We start from the raw sequence: 6,000 nt of genomic DNA, 5'->3' as shown, positions 1-6,000 counted from the left end.
GTTGAGGCAGAAGGACTATTATGTTTTCAAGGACTTTAACATCTGGGGGATGTAGCTCGACGATAGGTAGAACACTTGCTTATCATGCATGATGCCCTGAGCTTGATCCAAGCACTATATGAAAACACCGCACCTATAATCTATCACTTTAGAGGGTGAGACAACATAGTAATTCTCTACTACATAATAAATGTCAGGCCAGCCTGACATTTGAACTCCTTGAAACTCCTTCTTTCCTTCCTTTCTTTCCTTCTTTCAACATGCTTTAGCATTTTGCCTGTACTTATGCCTATGGGAGGGTGCCAGATCCTCTGGAACTGGAGTCACAGACAGCTGTGAGATGCCATGTGTGGGTGCTGGGAATTAAACCAGGGTCCTCTGGAAGAGTGGCCAGTGCTCTTAGCCACTGAGCCATCTCTCCAGCCCCAGGCCCTTTCTTAAAGAAGAAGAAAGGAGAGTTAATAAGAGAAGGAGGATGAGGAGAGGAGAGGAAAGAATAGAAGGATGAGGAGAGGAGAAAGAAGAGGAGAAGAGGAGGAGGGTTGAAGAGGGAGAGAAGAAGCCAAAGAGGATAACCCAGAAGCCTTCCACACATGGGAAAACCTAGGCTCTTCCTGTGGCTGGTCAGTTCAAGTGGTGTGTCAGTTCCATTTCTCGGTGCTAGGATGGAATGATTGGTAAAAAGCAACGCCAGAAAACTTCTGACTCTCAGCTGTCTTCCTTTCTTCTCACTTCCTTTTGTCCAGGCCCCAGGACATGCCCATGTTTAGTGAGTATTCCCAACTCCAGTTAGTCCTCTGTAGAGACCCTCACCGGTCCCCTGCCCGGTTTCTTTTTTTTTTTTTTTTTTTTTTTTTTTTGTATTTTTGGTGGGGCGGGGTGGGGTACAGAGTCTTATGAAGTCCAGGCTGGCTTTAAACACACTGTACACCTGAGGATTTCTTCCCCTGCTTTCACCTCCAAAATGCAGGGATTACAGGCTGTGTCCCATGAGCAGTGGGTCTAGGTGATTCTAAATCAAGTCACAGTCACATTGACAACGAAGGTCAACCATCAGATATGGCTGTGATTGTCAACCTGATAGGGTCTACAATCACCTAGGACTCAAGCCACTGGACATGGGTATGGGAGAAACTGCAGGTTGGGTTATTAGGGTAAGATGACCCATCTTCACTGCGGGTGGCATCATTCCATGGGCGTGGGGGCATAGAAAGGAGAAAGGGAGCTGAGTACCAGCATTGCTCCCTGCCTCCTGCCTCAGGCTCTGCCACCATGCTTTCTCCACCAGGACCTTCTGCACCCTCACACTGAGCCAATGTATACCTCCCTCCCTCTGCCTCTGTTTCTCTCTCTCTCTGTAGAAAAGAGATTGTAGAGCAGCTCTGGAAGTGCCTTAGCTAGAACTGAAAGCTGATATAGAACCATGGTGGTGAGGTTGCTCCCAGGGTTGGGACAGTTCTTTTACTGTAAATGGGGTTTCATGTGAGAGAGTCCTAGAAAACTGCAGGTTTACAGCTGGAAAAGGAGAAAGGCTGTTCGGTGTTACACATGGTTCATTACTGTGTTAGCAGAACAGAGTCTCATGGGCTGACCTGTAACTCATTCTGTAGACCAGGCTGGCCGTAAACTCAGAGATCTGTCTGCCTCTGTTTTTGGGATTAAAGTTTTGGGAGTTTTGGGATTAAAGATGAATGCTACCACACTTGGCTTTTATGTATTTTTGAGACAAGGTTTCTTGTTGCACCCGAATCTATCCATTTGGCTAGACTGGCTGACTGTGGAGCTCCAGAGACCCCTGCTCCCATGCCCCATCCCAGCAGCCCTGAGGTTTCAGATGCATGCCACAGAACCTAGATTGTATCTGTGGGTTAGGCAACCAAACTCAGGTCCCTTGTGTTCATATGATAGACACGTTGCAGACTGAGGTATTTCCACATGCCTTATTACTACTGGTTTTAACATTGCCCCAGCCCACAGTTTGACCCCTGGGGAAAAAATATAAAACAAGAGCAAAACAAAAAATTCCAGAAATAGCCAATGTTTCCTTAGAGATATATATCTCTTGGTCTTCTGTTTAAGGACCTCAAAATAGACTTCAGATATTTATCTAAAGTTTAGCAGAAAATCATAAAGTATTTCATCATCTTTTATCTTTGAAATGCTTTCAGAGAAGGAAAAACAAAAACAAAAAACAAAACTTCCACTGGTGCTAATCTAATGCCCCAAATGACTCCTTTTAAATGTCTAGCTAACTGTGATTGCAGAGAATTGTGGGGAGTATGTGTGTGTGACCCAATGTGACCCATAATGTCATCATCTCTGTCCTTAATAGGGTTCTTGTCTTATGAAGACAGAGTCATACAAAATGTACATAACCGTGACGGCTCAGCAGTTAAAAGCATGGTTGTTCTTCCAGAGGAACAGGTTTGATTCCTAGCATCCACATGGCTACTTACAACCACCTATAACTCTAGTTCTAGGCAATCTGACATCTTCTTTTGGCCTCCATAGGCTCTAGGCACATGCATGGTGCACAGACATCAAGCAGAGAAAACACACAAAATAAAACTGAAGGAAAAAAAGCAACATAGAAATGACATACACTTAGATCTGAAGATACATAGCACAGACAGAAATGTTTAGAGAAGGCCATGGACGCTTCCAGGAAGAGAGAACAACGTGTGTGGACTTGACAGCAAGCAGAAGTAGGCCACATTCAAAAAAACAGAATGTTCACCAAGCCTGGCTCTTACAGCATTCGGGGATGAGGTAAGCCAGGCCCCGTAAATTGGTTGACCAACAGAAGCCATTCTAAGTCCTGTTTATAGAGTCTAGAAGGCAGCGAGGAGATAAGCCAAAGTCTGAGCAGAGGGCTGATAGGTGGTATCTCTAGAAAGTCTCCTAGAGTATTAACGTGGAGGACGCCATGGAAGTTGGCCAGTTTGGAGATGAAGAGACCCAGTAGTGACCATATCTAAACTGATATGGGGACTAGAGGTTGAAGGTCGGCAGTGGAACTGAATGGGGGTGGGGATTCGTCCAGCATCTGTGATGGAGTGGATAAGCATGAATGGTGATGGAGCAGATAAGAATAAACAATGGACACTGTCAGAGAGAGCTGTGTCTGAGGATGTATTGCCAATGAGGGCCTCGAGGTAACATATTACCTGGAAATACATTTGGGGAAACACCTGGATCACATTTGTGGGGGAGTACCCAAGGCAGGATTAGAAAGAAGTTGACTCCTAGTGCTAGCCATGGTGAAAGGCCTCAATGGACAGCTCTCTGGAACTAGAAGGTGCGCGGAAAGGGGTCCAATAGAGGTAGAGGGCCAAATCTTCCTAGCCCTGTGTTAGTCAGACTTGGTTTTTCCTGGGACTGTGTTATACACTTAGGTTAGACGGGGCAGTTGGCCGTGAGGGACTCTGCGGTGAGTGGCTGGAAGTCAGAATTCCCAGAAATGTGCTAGAGAGATGGCTTAGGGGCTAAATGTGCTGGCTGTGTAAGCCTGCTGACAAGGTGGAACCCCAAAAACCTACATAAAAAGCTGAATATTGTGGCGTACATGTGTAATTCCAGCACTCCCACAGTGAGTTTGAAGGCAGCCACAGAAGAATGGGCCAGAAGCTCGAGGGCCAGCTAGCCTGGAGTATGGGTTACAGCAGCAGGAGAGAGAGACACTGCCTGAGAAAGGCGGGTAGGGGAGAACAGAGTCCCGAAAGCTGTCCTCTGACCCCTGACTTCTATACAGATGCCACAGGCACTCATGCCTTCTTCTCCCTACATTCTCAGCAGCTTCAGTTTACACCCTGAAGAGAACAAAACCCAACAACATCCAGGCCATCGGCAAAAGACCTTAGTTTTAACTGGGGACAAATCTGCTTTTCTGTGCTTGAGTATGAAATGAGTTCATGCCATCCATGGGATGAGCACAGAGCACTGTGGCCTCTGCAGATGGTGTAGACCTAGGGATTGGGCAGGATGATTAAGATGAAGATACAACATGGGAGTCCAGGCATGGTCCTCACTGTCCCTTCAAGGCTCTGGCAACCACGCCCTGGCACAGGCTTTCTGCTGTAGGGGAGGGTGTGTGGTGTGGCGGTGGGGGATGGGAGGTGATCAGATCTCAAGGAATGGAGCTCCATGGAGTCCCAGTAGTTAGAAACAATAGGGGTTCATGTCAAGGGGGTCAGATGCAAAGGACTAGAGAAACTTTTACAGTTCTCAGCAGAGCTCTTTCCACTACCATTTCTAAACAGAATTCTTATCTTTCTCTGAAACCCCACACTTCTGGCTCCCTGATTCTTCAAGGTACGGCTCATAGACATCACCCACTTTCTCTATTCCCACCCTTTTCTTCCCTTAAACAAGGCCAGTTTTCTAGCACTTATTTGCCAGATGAGTGGCGTTAACAACATATTTAGTCACTTCTCAAGACCTAGGAGGCCATTCAAACACTTAGGCTTTCCCTAAGGGCTGCCCACAGGGAAGGAGGGCCCCTGCCCCCTTTCAGGACTTCTAGTAAAAACGAAGGCCTTGGCAGGGTCTGTACGGAAGCTCTGGAAAGGGAAGGAGCTGCGCCTACCTTAGGTCTGAAATCGTTGACAGAGTAAGTCAGAGATCTGCTTCTAAGTCCAGTTCTGGCCCATAACAATGAAAAACTGGCTCTGACTTCATTTAGGGGTATTGTTTTTGGAAATATGTATGAAAAAGAAAATCCCAAATTTAGCAAGCTTGCTGTTCTTAAAAAGAAACCACTACCCCACCCCCACTTTTGATGTGATCATCTTTGTAACTACACAGCTGCTACAAATCTTTAAATTAAGAATCTAGGGTCAAATATTGTATCGATTCCTTCAAAAACATGCTGACAAATGTTACATGTTAAACCCTCTACAAACTATACATACCTAGGCCTATCTTGATTTTGAGCTTAAAAAAATAAAGTGCAGCTCAAAACCTTCAGCCACAATTGAGGAGTTAGTCTGCAAGGCCTTTGATGGTGAGATAAAGAAAAGGCTTTTCTCCACGCCCTCCTCCCGCCAGGAACACACCTTTTGTGTGCTCTGCCTAACAAAGGAATTTCCCAATTTCGGAGTGGAAGGAGGGAAAGTATGGCTACGTGCTTGTGTGGCTACAGGATTTTTACAGAGCTGGCTTACAACCACAAAAGATTAAATAAAAACAAAAAGCAAAACGAGGCTGGAATTCTCTGATACACTGGAGGAAACACCAAGGCATTCAGTGTTGAGCAATAAAAACATCAATAACAAAATCCCTTAAGAATTGGAATTCCTTTAGTCTTTATTTGGCATGAGAAGGGTACGTTTTCTTTGTCCTGCTCTTATCTACTGTAGTCAGATGATAGTTCTACTTCATTCTTGCAGTCAGAATACTATTTTATTGTTGCTCAAAGCAGACAGTATACAACATAGTCTTACAATGTAGCATATTAGAATCTACCTTTTTGTTGTGCTTGTTTTGGAAGGGTTGTGCTCCCCACCCCCAACTCAGCTGTCTTTTCAGCTGTGAAATTCAATGATTTTGCAAAATGGGTTCAAATGGGTGCTTTGTTTTTTTCAACTATTCGTTTATCTGGCCGAGAGGTTTCTCTGAAGCCCTCACTGTAAAAACAGAAACGAGAGAGTTTGCTAGAAATTGTTATCTTTTACTTTTTGGTTGTTTCTGGTTTAAAAGCAGATGCAGTGTTAGCTCCTGTCTTTTGTGCACATGATGAGTGGGGCTGTGAAACCGAATTCCCCCAGCCAAGGGCTGGCCAAAACATCAGGCTTTGACGGAGCCCTGCTCACAAAGTCTTTGGCATTACAAATCCATGGGGCAGTTGCACAGCTGGATTCCTAGGATAAGCGAGTTAGACCCTGGTTTAAGGGGCACAACTCCTGTAACCATTTAAATGCTGCTTCCCGAAGCTTTCAGTGCTATGGCATAGCGAGTGGGGGAGGGGGCGAGAGAGCACTCGAAGTACAAAAGATTTCAAAT

This window comes from Meriones unguiculatus, chromosome 2, assembly GCF_030254825.1.
Source record: "Meriones unguiculatus strain TT.TT164.6M chromosome 2, Bangor_MerUng_6.1, whole genome shotgun sequence".
Lineage (NCBI taxonomy): Eukaryota > Metazoa > Chordata > Mammalia > Rodentia > Muridae > Meriones > Meriones unguiculatus.
This window is presented reverse-complemented; position numbering follows the sequence as displayed.